Here is an 18,650-nt window from a genome sequence, read left to right as displayed (position 1 = left end):
TGAGTGGCCTAGTTACAGTTTTGACTAAAACTTGAAAATGGCTGCCTAGCAATGATCAACAACCAATTTGACAGAACTTGCAGAATTTGAAAAATAAGAATGGGCAAATATTGTACAATCCTGGATTGCAAAGTTCTTACTTTCAGTTGAATGCATTCAGTTATACAACTGACTAGGTGTCCCCCTTTCTTAGAGACTTACCCAGAAAGACTCACAGCTGTCATCGCTGCCAACGGTGATTCTACCATGTATTGACTTGGGGCACTTATCTAATAAAGATATATTAATGTTTTATTTTATATTCATAAAAATATAATACAAATATTCCACTTTGACATGGCAGAGTATTTTGTGTAGATGACAATTAAATATATTTTAATCCCAATGTGTAACACAACAAAATGTGGAAAAAGTCAAGAGGTGTGAATACTTTCTGAAGGCACTGTATGTACTTTCACAAAGACAATTTCATGACAGAAATTATATGTGTCCACTCCCCTTTTCACTGGTTTTCTCTCACCCTCATTCTCTCTCTCTGTCACTCTCTCCTCTCTCACTCTGTGTGAATGTAGCCTATAGGCCTGGCTCTGTGTGGTGGGGTAGAGAATGCAGCAGTGACTCTGTGGTTTTGGTGGGAAATGTTACATGTGGGAAATTATTCTTGGCATTGGCTTCAAAGGAACTGAGCTAGTTAATATCTGTCTCTGTAGGCTGGAGCTCTGTACTTTACTAGGCCATAGTTGTGGCAGAGGAAACCACCATGGCCATTGATCTCTGGCTGTTCACCTCACAGAAAGAATAATAACAAGTTGCCCGCCTCCTGCCTTTATGGCACTTGGCTTTCCTCTGTTTAATAAGTGGTTTGGCCCATGGCACGGCTCTGACGCACAGCTTCAAAAATACCACTCACTGGCGTCTGAGTGTGTGTGTGTGTGTATGTTTGGCGTCTCCCGATCTCTGTGACTGGAGTTTTTCTTTAATGAAGAAGTGTGTTTCTCATAAAGGAAATGTTAAACTCTAAACTCTGGATCCCTGGAGCTTTGAAATAGCTTTCGGGTGGTGAACCATTGAAACAGCTTTAATTGCCAAGTAGATTTGTTTTTGCATTTCAGTTTGATTTGACGGTTCTAATTACGTTACACAGTTGCTTTTGTATAGAGATGAATGAGCATATTAATGAGAGACGATTTTGGTGAAAGTCTATATGGTGGAACCATCAATACTTCTCAGACACTCTCTGCCAAAAATGATGGGTTTACTGGTGCATTGTAAACCCCAATTTTTCCCTTAGATGGAGTTAAACGTATCCTGTCTATTTTTGAACTGGGTTACTGTTTCATGATGGTATAATATATTAAATAATAAAACGTTATATACCGGATAATTATGCCCTATTTAAAAAAAAAAAATCTCATACTGAAAGAATGATACTGATCTTTTTCCCCCATTTCAAGTTTTGATGACTTTCAAAGTGACATTGTCCCATCATTCCACAAGGGGGCAGGCATGCTACATCAGGGAGCAGTGATATTTTGATCCTTGGCCAAATAAAAAGCTTTTAAAGCAATTATGTGAGGAAAGTCGTCAATTCCTAAGCACAGCCTGGGCTACTTTATGTAAGCTGGCAGTTTCTTGTAGCCTAGGTCATGAACAAAACAGTAAATGTTTTAGTTTACTGTGAATTGTCTGCCATTAAATTAATAGGGTTCTAAAAGAGTGGCACGTTAAACTATTCCCTTTCAAAGGTATGAAAACACATATTTCACTAGTTATGGAAGTGGCAGTAATTTATGGATGCACATGAAGGCGACAGAGACAGCATTGGCTGCTACAGAAGAAAGACAATAAAAACTGGATTTATGTTTGGCAGCTATAATCAATCAATAGGCAATAATATTTCTCCTCAAAATTGACTGACAAATCACATTAAGAGGTAAATTCAATCAATGTGATTGGAATCTCAGAAGTGCTATTCAGTCAGAGCATTTCTAATACATACAAGTTTTTAGAAACTTTTGTTGAGTAGACTTAGCTAAAAAAATATATAGAAAAACTTGTGTAAGAAAAGTGAGGGTGATGGTAAACTAGATTCTGGGCAAGGTCTCTATCGATTGACAAATGATGTCACGTTCACTCTTCCTTCCTTCCTTTTACGTCAGCTAAATGCATCTATTTACAGCTGACATCATTGTTCCATTTCAGGTTAAATTGATGTGGACTGGAGAGGCAGGCTTCAGAGGTTCTGACAGTGCTCTGTGCTCCGGCCTGGTGTAGTTTTACACTCACATAATTACCTCACATAAACATTGGAAACGTTATACTACAGGGGAATACCCAGGATCCCAGGAAACAAACAGGCAGAGCGTGAGAGGATCCTGTGGCTGTGACAGTCTAGTTTAACATCAATTAACCCAAACAACAACCAGAACACTTTCTGTATTTATACAAGGGGAAAACACAGGGATAAGCACACCTAAATACATGAAGCCAACTAGGATGTTTCAATCAGAAGAGCTTAAAATAAACCAGGAAACAATCACTGCTCTCCATCATCCTATACAGTGGTTGACATGGGGTGGAAGGGGCTGGTACACTGACCCAGTAACTCAGATTTTCTATTGCTTGAATGCCAGGTCAAAACTGGTTCATCCACAATACATATCATGGGAGTATTAAAGATAAAGTGTGCAACTTTATTTTTCAAAAACACATAAACACACAGCCCTTTAGAATGTCTGTAGAGTTCTATAAACATACAGCCCTTTAGAACATCTGTAGAGTTCTATAAACACACATCCCTTTAGAACATCTGCAGAGTTCTATAAACACACAGCCCTTTAGAACATCTGTAGAGTTCTATAAACACACAGCCCTTTAGAACATCTGTAGAGTTCTATAAACACACAGCCCTTAAGAACATCTGTAGAGTTCTATAAACACACAGCCCTTTAGAACATCTGTAGAGTTCTATTAACACACAGCCCTTTAGAACATCTGTAGAGTTCTATAAACACACAGCCCTTTAGAACATCTGTAGAGTTCTATAAACACACAGCCATTTAGAACATCTGCAGAGTTCTATAAACACACAGCCCTTAAGAACATCTGTAGAGTTCTATTAACACACAGCCCTTTAGAACATCTGCAGAGTTCTATAAACACACAGCCAATGTTCCCTGTAATGTTTTTCGGCACTGAGCAAATTTCAGGTCTGCTGAGCACAAACTTGAACTTTGTGAAAATTCTGTGCAAATTCCAGCGCAACTTCTTACTTTGAACACTGAGGCTGTACCAACTTTAACTTACAGTTTTAACAGTGGCCATGTAGGCTACTGTGGCTGTTTGATCATAATGTGCAGTACATGCGGAAAGTATTCAGACCCCACATTTTGTTACGTTACAGCCTTGTTCTAAAATTGAAAAAATATGTTTCCCCCTTATCAATCTACACACAATACCCCCTTATGGCAAAGTGAAAACAGGGTTTTAGAATTCTTTACTAATTTATAAAAATAAAAGAAAGAGCAATACCTTATTTACAAAAGTATTCAGATCCTTTGCTATGAGACTCGAAATTGAGCTCAGGTGCATCCTGTTTCCATTGATCATCCTTGAGATGTTTCTACAACTTGACTGGAGTCCACCTGTGGTAAATTCAATTGATTGGACATCATTTGGAAATGCACACACCTGTCTATATAAGGTCCCACAGTTGACTGTGCATGTCAGAACAAAAACCAAGCCATGAGGTCGAAGGAATTGTCCGTAGAGACAGGATTGTGTCGATCTGGGGAAGAGTAACAAAATATTTCTGCAGAATTGAAGGTCCCCAAGAACACAGTGGCCTCCATAATTCTTAAATGGAAGAAGATTAGAACCACCAAGACTCTTCCTAGAGCTGGTCACCCAGCCAAACTGAGCAATCGGGGAGATGGGCCTTGGTCAGGGAGGTGACCAAGAACCCGATGGTCACTCTGACAGAGCTCCAGAGTTCTTCTGTGGAGATGGGAGAACCTTCCAGAAGGACAACTATCTCTGCAGCACTCCACCAACCAGGCCTTTGTGGTAGATTGGCCAGACGGAAGCCACTCCTCAGTAAAAGGCACATGACAGCCCGCTTGGAGTTTGCCAAAAGGCACCTAAAGGACTCTCAAACCATGAGAATCAAGATTTTCTGGTCTGATGAAACCAAGACTGAACTCTTTGGCCTGACTGCCAAGTGTCACATCTGGAGGAAACCTGGCACCACCCCTACGGTGAAGCATGGTGGTGGCAGCATCATGCTGTGGGGATGTTTTCAGCCGCAGGGACTGGGAGACTAGTCAGGATCGAGCGAACAATGAAAGGAGCAAAGTGCATATATCCTTGATGAAAACCTGCTCCAGAGTGCTCAGGACCTCAGACTGGGGCGAAGGTTCACCTTCCAACAGGGCAAAGATACTAAGCACTCAGCCTATCACACCCTGATCTGCTTCAACTGTCTTTGTGATTTTCCCACCCCCCTCCAGGTGTCACCCATCTTCCCCTGTGTATTTATACCTATGTTCTCTGTTTGTCTGTTGCCAGTTCGTCTTGTTTGTTCGAGTCAACCAGCATTTTGTGTCTCAGCTCCTGCTTTTTCCAGTCTCTCTTTTCTCGCCCTCCTGGTTTTGACCCGTGCCTGTCCTGACTCCGAGCCTGCCTGCCTGACCACTCTGCTTGCCCCTGACCCTGAGCCTGCCTGTCGACCTGTACCTTTTCCCCCCTCTGGATTACTGAGCTCTGCCTTGACCTGTCTATCGCCTGCCCCTGTTGAATTATTAAACTGATGTTTATTCGACGTGGTCTGCATCTGGGTCTTACCTTCATATCTGATAGTATGAACTGGCCATGACTGACCCAGCAGACCTGGACCAGCTGCACAACGCCATCACCTCCCAAGGAGCCTCAATTGGTAGGCACAAGGAATTGCTTAGTGGGCTGATGGAGGAGACAAAACGTTGGCTGAGCGTCATGACCGGGCATTGGACATGCTGCTGGAGCAATTCTGCGGGTCGTCTGGGGGGCAGCCTGCCTCGGTGGTAACCCCACCGCCCCTCAGCAACTCGGCGGTTAACAATGCCGCCCCACCGGCCACTCCACCTTCCTGGGAGCCCCGGGTTACCTCCTCCAGAACGCTTTAATGGAGAGCTGAGCACCTGTCAGGCGTTTTTAGCTCAGTGTGCCCTCAATTTTAAGCTTCAGCCATCCTCCTTCCCCTCGGATCGCTCCAAAATTGCCTACCTAATCACACTGATGTCTGGTAGCGCTCTCACCTGGGCTACAGCTGTATGGAAACAGCATCCGGCCATATGCGCGAGCCTGGAGGGGTTCATGAGAGAGGTGAGGAAGGTTTTTGATTCCCTATTGTCCGGGAGAGAAGCTGCCAGGAAGCTAATCTAGCTCCGGCAGGACGTCCGCACTGTGGCGGACTATGTGGTGGATTTCTGTACGTTGGCAGGGGAGAGTGCATGGAACCCGGAAGCACTGTTCAACATGTCTCAGAGGAGGTTAAGGAGGAGCTTGCGCCTTGGGAGTTACCCACAGATTTTGACTCCCTCATCGCTATGACCATCCACATCGATGGGTGTTTGTAGGAATGACGGATGGAGAGAAATTCGATTTCACTCGCATGTCCAGGGATTCCACCTCGCCTCGGAGTCATCCCGGAAGTCCACGACAGTCCCGTGGCCGAGAGCACCCGAGATTTCCCGACCTTCTTTGAGAGTCACCGACAAGGGCCGAGGCACTGTTTCCCGAGCCCATGCAACTAGGCAGGGCTGGGCTGTTGCCAGCGGAGCAGCAAAACCGGATCAGCACAAGGAGCTGTCTGTATTGCGGGACTTTTTGTCATTTTGTGTCCTCGTGCCTGGTAAAAGACCAGGCTCACCGGTAAGAGCGAGTACTCTGATGGGCCATATGGGGAACTTTTCTGCTTCCCTTACTCACACCCCTTTTCATGTCATTCTGCTGTGCGGAAACCAGTCCAAATCTCTCAGTTTCCTCGTTGACTCCGGGGCTGATGAGAGCTTTTTGACACCACACTGGCTTCCGAGCTGAACATCCCCACTCAGCCCCTCTCCATTCCCGTGGATGTTAGAGCATAGGACAGGTGCTCTATAGGTCGGATCACCCATAACACCACTCCCATCAACCTACGTGTGTCAGGGAATCACAGCGAGACCATTCAGTTCCTGCTCATCAAGCCCCCCCAGATTCCTGTGGTTTTGGGATTCTCCTGGCTCCAGCGACACAACCCACTCATCAACTGGTCTACAGATTCCATCATGGGCTGGAGTCCGTTCTGCCACGCCCATTGTCTGAAGTTGGCGCAACCTTCCCCGGGGCGTCTTCCTGTGTCCTCGGATGTGGTTTTGGATCTCTCTGCCATTCCCGCGGAGTACCAGGATCTCCCCTATGACTGCAGGATTGAACTTCTCTCTAGCACCACGCCGCCCCGGGGACATCTGTACTCACTGTCGGGAACTGAAACCAAAGCAATGGAGGACTACATTGGGGACTCCCTAGCTACTGGATTTATCCGTCCCTCTTCCTCTCCCGCTAGCACAAGGACAAGACCCTGTGCCCGTGCATTGACTACCGGGGACTCAATGACATCACTGTAAAGAAACATTATCTGCTACCACTCATTTCCTCGGCCTTCCAGCCACTTCAAGGAGCCACTGTGTTCTCCAAGCTGGATCTACGAAACGCCTACCACCTGGTGTGGATACGAGAGGGGGACGAGCGTAAGACCGCCTTCAACAAGGTAAGTGGCCACTACGAATATCTGGTAATGTCCTTTGGCCTCACCAACGCCCCTGCCGTATTTCAGGCTCTGGTGAATGACGTTCTCCGCGTCATGCTGAATTGGTTCATGGTCCAGCACGTCTTCCGGATCCATGGACTGCCCGTGGACATGGTCTCCGACTGCTGTCCTCAGTTCTCGTCCCGGTTCTGGAAGGCGTTCTGCACCCTCATTGGGTTATTGGCCAGCCTGTCCTCCGGGTTCCATCCCCAGTCCAATGGCCAGTCAGAGCGAGCCAACCAAGACCTCGAGACCACCCTGCGCTGCCTGGTCTCCGCCAACCCCACCACCTGGAGCCAGCAGCTGGTGTGGGTGGAATACACCTGCAACATCCTTCCCTGCTCTGCCACGGGCCTATCACCGCTTGAGTGTTCCCTGGGGTATCAGCCCCCGCTCTTCCCTGAGCAGAAAGAGGAGGTCGACATACCTTCTGCCCAGATGCTTGTCCGCCGCTGTCGTAGTACCTGAAGGAGAGCCCTGTCGGCCCTCCTCAAGACCACCTACAGGAAACGACAACAAGCGGATTGCCATCGGACCCCAGCTCCCCGGTATCTTCTCGGGCAGAAGGTATGGCTATCCCCCCGGTATCTGCCCCTCCTGGTGGAATCCCGCAAACTCTCTTCCCGGTTTATCGGCCCGTTCCCCATCTCCAAGATCATTAGCCCCTCTGCTGTTCATCTTCTGTTGCCCCGTACCCTTCCTATGCATCCCATCTTTCATGTGTCCAGAGTCAAACCCATGTCTCACAGCCCTTTGTCTCCTTTTTCCTGACCCTGAGCCTGCCTGCCGACCTGTGCCTTTGCCCCCCTCTGGATTACCAACCTCTGCCTTACCCTGACCCTGACCTGCCTGCCGTCCGGTACCGTTGCCCCACCTCTGGTTTATTGACCCCTGCCTGCCTTGACCTGTCTATCGCCTGCTCCTGTTGATTTATTCATTTTTTATACGACGTGGTCTGCATCTGGGTCTTACTTTCATAACTTATACAGCCAAGACAATGCAGGAGTGGCTTCGGTACAAGTCTCTGAATGTCGTTGAGTGGCCCAGCCTCAGCACAGACTTGAACCCGATCGAACATCTCTGGAGAGACCTGAAAATAGCTGTGCAGCGACCTCCCCATCCAACCTGACAGAGTTTGAGAGGATCTGCAGAGAAGAATGGGAGAAACTTCCCAAACACAGGTTTGCCAAGCTTGTAGCGTAATACCCTAGAAGACACAAGGCTGTAATCACTGCCAAAGGTGCTTCAACAAAGTACTGAGTAAAGGGCCTGAATACTTATGTAAATGTGATATTTTCATTTAAAAAAAAAAAAAAACTGTTTTTGTTTTATCAATATGGGGTATTGTGTGTAGATTGATGAGGGAAAAAAACAATTTAATCAATTTTAGAATAATGCTGTAACATAACAAAATGTGGAAAAAGTAAAGGGTTCTGAATACATACTGAATGCACTGTAGGCCTACCAGAGTGGCCTACCATTACAAACAACGGAGAAAATACATCCCATAACATTTTAACATGGAAATAGCTGTTCTTTCATTCAGCCTACAGTTGCAGCTAATGTGTGGTATTCAATGTAGGCCTAAAATTCATGCGACTTTAGAACAACAGCAGAGTTCTATAAACACACAGTCCTTCAGAACAACTGCAGAGTTCTATAAACACACAGTCTTTCACGGATGTCGTCGGGAAAGGAGGATGAAAATGCAGCAGGATTATGGATGCTCATCTTGACGTTTATTAAACTCAAAAGTGAACACCAAAATAATCAACACAACGAACTCACGATCAACACAACAGTCTTGTCAGGCTCACACACGCTAAACAAGAAACAATCTCCCACAACTACAAACACAAACACACCCTAATATATAGGGCTCTCAATCAAAGGCAAATAGACAACACCTGCCTTCAATTGAGAGTCCCTACCCCAATTAACTAAACATAGAAACAGATTCACTAGACTAAACATAGAAATACCTAAACATAACACAGTGCCCAAAACCCCCGGAATACATAAATCAAATGCCCTACTAAATCAACCACCACCCCGAACCAAATAAAACAAATACCCTCTGCCACGTCCTGACCAAACCCTTATACTGGTCAGGACGTGACAGCCCCCCCTAAAGGTGCAGACCCCGGACGCACCTCCTAAATAAACAAAACCCAAAACAACAACAACAAAAAATCCCCCTAAACTAAAGGGAGGGAAGGGAGGGTGGCTGCCGTCCCCGACGGCACTAGTGCTACACCCCCCCTCCCCAACCCACCTATGCAGGTGGTGGTTCAGGCTCCGGCCTACTGTCCTCCAGAATGCAGACCGACCCGATCAGCCTCGGGCCGTAGGCAGACTCCCTTTGTTCCGGATCGTACGTAGACCTCCTCCACTCCACACTATAGGCAGACTTATTAGTTATACAGTTAATCATAATTCGTTTTAAATTGTCAGGCTTACTTAGTTCAGGGTTGCTGCTAGACTCCCTTGGTTTCGGGTCATCGGCAGACTCTGGGCAGACGGGCCACTCTGGCAGATCCTGGCAGACGGGCCACTCTGGCATCTCCGGGCAGACGGGCCACTCTGGCATCTCCGGGCAGACGGGCAACTCTGGCATCTCCGGGCAGACGGGCCACTCTGGCATCTCCGGGCAGACGGGCCACTCTGGCATCTCCTGGCAGACGGGCCACTCTGGCATCTCCTGGCAGACGGGCCACTCTGGCATCTCCGGGCAGACGGGCCACTCTGGCATCTCCGGGCAGACGGGCCACTCTGGCATCTCCGGGCAGACGGGCCACTCTGGCAACTCCGGGCAGACGGGCCACTCTGGCATCTCCGGGCAGACGGGCCACTCTGGCATCTCTGGGCAGACGGGCTGCTCTGGCAGCTTCTGACTGACGGGCAGCTCTGGCGACTCCTGACTGACGGGCAGCTCTGGCGACTCCTGACTGACGGGCAGCTCTGGCGACTCCTGACTGAGCCGACGCACTGGAAGCCTGGTGCGTGGTGCTGGTACTGGGGTTATCAGCCTGGGAACACGCACCTCCAGGCTAGTGCGGGGAGCGGGAACAGGACGAGTTGGACTGGGCTGACGCACTGGAAGCCTGGTGCGTGGTGCTGGTACTGGGGGTATCAGCCTGGGAACACGCACCTCCAGGCTAGTGCGGGGAGCGGGAACAGGACGAGTCGGACTGGGCTGACGCACTGGAAGCCCGGTGCGTGGTGCTGGTACTGGACGTGCCAGACTGGGAACACGCACCTCCAGGCTAGTGCGTGGAGCGGGAACAGGATATATCGGACCGTGGAGGCTTACTGGCGGTCTCGAGCTCAAACCTGGCATCGCCTTTTCTGGCTGGATGCCCACTACCCCCTGGTAAATGCGGGGCGCTGGTATAGCGCGTACCGGCCTAAAAATACTTGGCCTCGCCATAGTACCCATTACCCAAAGCACGAGACCTGTCCATTAACTGGCTTCCCAGAAAAAGTACGGGGATTTGGCCTGGGGCAGAGTTCTATAAACACACAGTCCTTCAGAACAACTGCAGAGTTCTATAAACACACAGTCCTTCAGAACAACTCCAGAGTTCTATAAACACACAGCCATTTAAAACAACAGCACAGTTCTATAAACACACAGCACTTTAAAACAACAGCAGTGTTCTATAAACACACAGCCCATTAGAACATCTGTAGAGTTTTATAAACACACAGCCCTTTAGAACATCTGTAGAGTTTTATAAACACACAGCACTTTAAAACATCTGTAGAGTTCTATAAACACACAGCCATTTAGAACATCTGCAGAGTTCTGTAAACACACAACCCTTTAAAACAACAGCAGAGTTCTATAAACACACAACCCTTTAAAACAACAGCAGAGTTCTATAAACACACAACCCTTTAAAACAACAGCACAGTTTTATAAACACACAGCCCTTTTGGACATCTGTAGAGTTTTATAAACACACAGCCCTTTAGAACATCTGCAGTGTTCTATAAACACACAGCCCTTCAGAACATCTGTAGAGTTCTATAAACATACACACTGTATAGCCTCCATACTGCAGTGTTACTCTGATATAGCCAGACCTTCACCAAGCTGCCCAGGGCCCTGACAGTTCTCTCAGCTTGGCTCTAAATAGAGATCATCACGTTATCAGAACGTTGCCAGGAGGTTGTCAGCTCGCGTTGGGCCTGCTGGCTGCCCCGACCAGAGCGTCCGGTTGGCGGATGTGTGTTGGTGCCAGCCTCCCAGCACCCGTCCTCCTGGACATCTGCTGCTGAGAGCTGCCTGCCTGTCCACGCTGCATCTTAATCCCCATCTCTCTCCAGCCTCCAGCCCTCAGCCCGCTGCCCGCCTGTTTGTATTAATTGCCCTTGCTTTGCTCGCTGTTTGCTTCTGATTACACTCATTAATTTCAATTCCCAGGGAACCCAGCCGCTGCCACTTCACGCACGCACACACACACACACACACACACACACACACACACACACACACACACACACACACACACACACACACACACACACACACACACACACACACACACACACACACACACACACACACACACACAAAATGACATCAGTGCCTGGACATTTGGATACTATTAATAGCTCTTAATAGCAGCAATGTCCACTCCCCACCTCTATCCATCTGTCTGGAAGTGGACTGCCAGTTTGAAGGGTAAAGATGTGGGTACTGACCCCATGACCTTATGTCCCTTTGCCTATAGCCCAGCCTCTAGATACCCAGCAGGTGGATCAGATCTGGTCCCATGTTTCATCTAGATTACATTGAGAGATATTCACTGTAAAGCCATCAGAAGTGTTATAGCTTTCTCTCTCCCTCTCCCTCCAACTCTAAACCCAGAAAGCATCAGCTCTCTCCTGCTGAGTAGATGAGAGATTAAGAAAACGGGAACACTTTGAAGGTTTTAACAAATAACTTAGCTGAAAGTTATAAAAGTTATGATACATTGACGTGTTCGATACCGTTCCATTTATTCTGTTCCAGGCATTACTATGAGCCCGTCCTCCCCAATTAAGGTGCCACCAGTTGCCTCAGGTGTGGGGGTAGGTACTGTTCTTCTACAGTTGACTTGCCTTGCTACCTCTACTACTGTACCGTCAACTGCTGAACTGTTTAACTACTGGCCCCGGCCCTGTTCTGCTAAGCCTACCAGTGGAACCTCACTTACTGTATTTTGCCTACCAGAGGGGCAGTGGAAGACTCAACTCCCACCCACCCACCCAGCTGCTGCTCCTCTCCCTCTCACTCGCTCCTCTTACAGCCTAGGGGATTGTGGGAAAATGAGTCTGCAGGAGTGATTCATTGTGCAGCTGTACCCTAACAGGCCTCCAGGGGGCGACACCTCAGAGGTCAGTGCTTTCTGTTCAAACCCCTTGCATCCTGACTGACTTCCTCACACAACACAACCCACGCACAGTAAGCCAATTAGAGAACAGAGGTTGGACGGAAAAATGAGAATGTTCCGCTCTAGATTTCCCAAGAGAACTATATTAGTTTATTAAATCATTTTCCTCTGTGATTTTCAAGGATTGTTTCGGCATGTCACCATGTGGTGACTCAACAAAGCAGATTCATGCCTTAGTGAGTGGATGTGGGGGTGACATCCTAGACTGGGACCGTGTTCCAGAGCATCAAAATGATTGCAGGCGTCTGCCGACTGACCTACAAATCACCTTGCATCATAAATAACCACTCATTATAATTTGAAGATCAGTCAGTCACAATTTACTAAGGATACATTGCGTTTTTATCCTCGAACACAGCCGGGGTCTCTTTTGTACCATAAGACTGTTTTAGTGGGAGACAACGCATCTCTTCAGGTCTCAGACAAGGTTAATCACCATTGAAACACCTCTATTACACTTCAATGATCGATTCAAGGGTCTTCCTACTGTATCTATCACCCTCCAGTACCTCTCTAAAAGACAAAAGATAATGAGCTCAGATTGTCTCAGCATTGTGGGTAGTACAATACTGCATTACCCTGGGGGCCTTAGGGCCTTCTGGGGGATACTGGGAGATGGAGCCAGTTAGAAGGAAGGATCTGTGTTCTGTGTTGTAGAAGAAGGTCATATTGATTTATAGCTGACCCCTTGGCTAGGCTGGGAGTTGTGAGTTGTGTTCCCTCTGGTCTTGTGCTGTGTGTTTGTGTTGGAGACCAGACTGCTGCCCACCGGGCCTGGTAATCGCTGGTAACACCAGTTAGAGTGAGGAGAGGAAATCAATGGCTGCCCTGCTCACTCGGAACCCAGGAGTGCATCTCAATAGTCTAATAGTCTACATTTGCCCACTCCTCTGCTCTCCTCTCTTCTGGCTATACATCAACATGCTGCTGCTGCTGACATCCAGGAATGTTCTCATTCATCCTCATCTCCTCCACCAGACCCCTGGGCTCCCCTCTTTATTTCCCCAGACAACCCCCACAGACGTCTCCAACCCAGCAAGCAGTGAGGGAGCCGTGTACCTTCATGGAACCTCTGTCAATATGTCATCATATAAGCCAGTTGGCACTGCAAGCAGAAAGGAGCAGAGAAGAAGAGAGAGGAATAGAGAGGAACAGAGAGGAGCAGAGAGGAACAGAGAGGAATAGAGAAGAGCAGAGATGAGCATAGATGAGCAGAGAGGAACAGGAGGAGCAGAGAGGAGCAGAGAAGAACAGAGAGGAATAGAGAAGAGCAGAGATGAGCAGAGAGGAATAGAGAAGAACAGAGAGGAGCAGAGAGGAACAGAGAGGAGCAGAGAGGAACAGGAGGAGCAGAGAGGAGCAGAGAAGAACAGAGAGGAGCAGAGAGGAGCAGAGAGGAGCAGAGAAGAACAGAGAGGAATAGAGAAGAGCAGAGAAGAACAGAGAGGAATAGAGAGGAACAGAGAGGAGCAGAGAGGAACAGAGAGGAGCAGAGAGGAACAGAGAGGAAGAGAGAAGAGCAGAGATGAGCAGAGATGTGCAGAGAGGAACAGGAGGAGCAGAGAAGAACAGAGAGGAGCAGGAGGAACAAAGCTGTAAGCAGCAGAGATGTGTCAGCAGATCTATTCATCTCTCTCTCTCAGTCACCAAGTTTAGGCCAGAAGTGCTTACTACTGCTGTATACTATGTGTCTTACTGCTTCCACAAACAAACGCACACACACACACACACACACACACACACACACACACACACACACACACACACACACACACACACACACACACACACACACACACACACACACACACACACACACACACACACACACACACACACACACAACCCTCTCTGTGTTCTCCTGGTGGAGTTGGACTCATGATGAGGTTGTCTCTGTTCAGTAACTTCGTTCCTGTAATTGAGTGGTATGTGTGATGAACAGACATGTGGCCATCATGAGGCACAGAGAGCTGTGTGTGTGTGTGTGTGTGTGTGTGTGTGTGTGTGTGTGTGTGTGTGTGTGTGTGTGTGTGTGTGTGTGTGTGTGTGTGTGTGTGTGTGTGTGTGTGTGGAACCAGTAAGACACAGAGAACTGTGTGGGTGTATACAGCAGTAGTAAGCACTTCTGGCCTAAACTAGGTGTGCTGACAACAGTGTTTCAGCTAGCAGAGGAGGGCCAGTGGATTCCTCAGATGATACCTCCTCAATACAAATGTAGGATATCAATAATTCACCTGTGTGCCTTTGTGGTGCAGCAGCTTGCTATGAGGGAAGGGGCTGGGTTTGGCTCTGTTAGCCTCTTTAAACTGATATTTTATCTTTATTCACAACATTGCTCATACCCTTTGGATGCGGAAAGGAAAATACAAGCATCAGGGCCTGTAGGAGCATCCAGTGCAAGCCCCAAACATTTAAACAGAGACAAATGTTGGTTGTGAGTTTGAACTCTGCTCTGAATGTGCTGCGATGGCTCTTTTAGAATACTTCTCAGCCAGAACTCAGCTTTGCTAGTACTGTTTTTCAGCAACACGTTCTGTAAGTGTTATGGTGTGTGCATGTAAACAATAATCATCCATTCATTGAAACCAGATGTCATGTACTATACTGTCAATTGAGTCTGCTGCAGTATAGCAGGGCTGCATATGAGCTATAAACTACTGTATGCCATATGAGCTGAGAGGAATCTCTAGGTCTTTATTTGAGTCAGTGACAAACAGAATCAGAATCAATCTCACAGTTTGTCATCTGAGTCCAGTGTGTCAGGGTTAGGAGAGAGAAATGCCAATTTGTATACAGTTTAGAAGAGAAGAGAGAGAGGGAGGAGGAGAGGGAAGAGAGGGATCAGGAGAGGAAAGGGGAACAGAGGGAAGGGAAGCTTAGAGAATTCTCCCTCCTCCCTGCAGAATAGCCAGCAGCTACCCCCTTCTTGCTAAATTACAGGAAATTGCAACTTTGCTGCTGTTCTCCTGAATTAATTCTGTATATTCAGGAGATCGGAGCGAGAGCAGCACACATGTTGGCCCAGCCTCTGTAGACTATAGATGATAATGCACATTTAATGGGGAGGAAAATTATAGTAGATTTCATTGGAGGAAAACACAGCGGTAATGACAGAGATGATGACTGTGATAATATCAGTAACAATTGGATTGAATATACTTAGTTTGCTTCCTCTTAGCTGAGTTTGCTCACTTAATCCCATTGTTGTTGTTTTTCAAACATTGTGGTTGTAATGGAAGCCATGTTACTTACAGTAGTGGGTAGACAGCAATATAGTCATGTAGAGTCCAATCCAGGTTGAGATGCGCGTTTCCCACAAATCTCCCATTGATATCAATGCATGGTCAACATATTAGTGAAATTGATTCTAATAAAGTTATGGATATGTCACTGGCTCACAATGCTTTCTAGATCTATGATACAACTTGGATTGAGTGGCTTTTCCCGAAGGGAGGCTCAGGCATCTTAATTTTCTCACTGTCCATTACTTTACACCACAACAGTCTCTCTCTCTCTCTCTCTCTCTCTCTCTCTCTCTCTCTCTCTCTCTCTCTCTCTCTCTCTCTCTCTCTCTCTCTCTCTCTCTCTCTCTCTCTCTCTCTTTTGGAAGAAAGAGATCTAGGCCTCAGTCTTTAAAGAATGGCACTGGCAACTAGATGTCTCTCTCTGTGTGTGTGTGTGTGTGTGTGTGTGTGTGTGTGTGTGTGTGTGTGTGTGTGTGTGTGTGTGTGTGTGTGTGTGTGTCTCTGTGTGAGTGTGTGTGTGTGTGTGTGTGTGTGTGTGTGTGTGTGTGTGTGTGTGTGTGTGTGTGTGTGTGTCTCTGTGTGAGGTGTGTGTGTGTGTGTGTGTGTGTGTGTGTGTGTGTGTGTGTGTGTGTGTGTGTGTGTGTGTGTGTCTCTGTGTGAGTGTGTGTGTGTGTGAGTGTGTGTGTGTGTGTGTGTGTGTGTGTGTGTGTGTGTGTGTGTGTGTGTGTCTCTGTGTGAGTGTGTGTCTCTGTGTGAGTGTGTGTGTGTGTGTGTGTGTGTGTGTGTGTGTGTGTGTGTGTGTGTGTGTGTGTGTGTGTGTGTGAGTGTGTGTGTGTGTGTGTGTGTGTGTGTGTGTGTGTGTTTGTGGAGTGGAAGGAGAGAGTCATGGCACCAGGAATTCAAGTTTATCTTTGTTGTTGTTAGGCTCCAAAGAACAAAAAGCAAAAGTCTTGCAGGAAAAATATTAATATTAATAAAGTAGCTGCACAAAAATCTACGTTTTAAAAAGCCCTGCCCATACCTGGAAGATACTAAAGGCAGGTAAGTTAGTCACATGATTAGGCTACATCCTTTGAACATGAATATTTTCACAGCATAGAATGCATTTTAAAATATCTTTACGTTTTAAATATACATTTTAGATTACTTATTCAATAGTTTTTATTACTGGCACAAAAAATGTAAAATGTAAAATACCACCCCCTCTCCAAGGAGAGATTCATTTAGTGACCGTGCAGTGAAAACGATCTTGATCAGACGTGCATTCGTCTTGGAACGCAGCCCAGTGCCTGCAGTTTGCTACTAAGCAAGAATCTCAAACAACAACGGCAAGATGCATGTTAGTGGTGGGCCTAATGTAAACAGTTGTATTTTTAAACAGTCAATAGTTGATCAGGCTCTGTGAATTTCATTTACTGATAGCCTACAGTGTTTGTAACTTTTGACCAAACAAACAGTACAAGGCTGCATGGCGCTAACTTGCCTAATAAATCAGACTGTAACCCCTGATATCTGGGATCCAGTCTGAATTAAAGCATTGCAAAGTTTTCTGTGCTGTTGCTTGTGATTCAGGTCGAAATATGAAAACAAATATCCACATAAAAGTATTATTTACCAGACATTTTAGAGCGCTGGTACTGCCGTTGAAATTTCGATCACCTGGAACATGCGCAAAACCATGTAAACACATGCAAGACTTTGTTCAGTATGCATGTGCCGCATACACTACCATTCAAAAGTTTGGACAAAATGTTGTTGTCCATTAAAATAACATCAAATTGATCAGAAATAAAGTGTAGACATTGTTAATGATTTTTTATGGAATATCTACATAGGAGTACAGAGGCCCATTATCAGCAACTATCACACCTGTGTTCCAATGGCACGTTGTGTTAGCTAATCCAAGTTTGTCATTTTAAAAGGCTAATTGATCATTAGAAAACCCTTTTGCAATTATGTTAGTGTAACAGTATTGCTTCTGTCCCTCTCCTCGCCCCTACCTGGGTTTGAACCCTACCTGGGTTTGCACACATCAACAACTGCCTCCCACGAAGCATCGTTCGCCATCGCTCCACAAAAGCACAGCCTTTGCAGAGCAAGGGGAACAACTACTTCAAGGTCTCAGAGCGCACCCCGCTAACTAGCTAGCCATTTCACATCGGTTACACTCACCCCCCCTTTTGACCTCCTCCTTTTCCGCAGCAACCAGTGATCTGTGTCAACAGCATCAATATTGCTTCTGTCGCTCTCCTCGCCCCTACCTGGGCTCAAACCAGGGACCCTCTGCACACATAGACAACAGCCACCCTCAAAGCATCGTTACCCATCGCGCCACAAAAGCCACAGCCCTTGCAGAGCAAGGGGAACAACTACTTCAAGGTCTTAGAGTGAGTGACGTCACTGATTGAAACGCTATTAGCGCGCACCCCGCTAACTAGCTAGCCATTTCACATCGGTTACACTAGCACAGCTGAAAACTGTGGTGCTGATTAAATAACAATAAAACAGGCCTTCTTTAGACTAGTTGAGTATCTGGAGCATCAGCATTTGTGGGTTCGATTACAGGCTCCAAATGGCCAGAAACAAAGACCTTTCTTCTGAAACTCATTAGTCTATTATTTTTTCGGAGAAATGAAGGCTATTCCATGCAAGAAATTGCCAAGAAACTGAAGATCTCGTACAACGCTGTGTACTACTCCCTTCACAGAACAGCGCAAACTGGCTTTAACCAGAATATAAAGGAGTGGGAGGCTCCGGTGCACAACTGAGCAAGAGGACAAGTACATTAGAGTGTCTAGTTTGAGAAACAGACACCTCACAAGTCCTCAACTGGCAGCTTCATTAAATAGTACCCGCAAAACACCAGTCTCAACATCAACAGTGTAGAGGCGACTCCGGGATGCTGGCCTTCTAGGCAGAGTTCCTCTGTCCAGTGTCTGTTCTTTTGCCCATCTTAATCTTTTCTTTTTATTGGACAGTATGAGATACGGCTTTTTCTTTGCAACTCTGCTTAGAAGGCCAGCATCCCGGAGTCGCACACAGTATTATTTGTAGTGTCTTTAAATCAGACCCTGATATATAGTTAACTGTCCTCGGAGGCGCTGTAAATCACAGGACATTAACAAAGTGAGGGGGTAA

The sequence above is a fragment of the Salmo salar genome, chromosome ssa25 (genome assembly GCF_905237065.1).
Source record: "Salmo salar chromosome ssa25, Ssal_v3.1, whole genome shotgun sequence".
Classification (NCBI taxonomy): domain Eukaryota; kingdom Metazoa; phylum Chordata; class Actinopteri; order Salmoniformes; family Salmonidae; genus Salmo; species Salmo salar.
Note: the sequence above shows the minus strand (reverse complement) of the source record.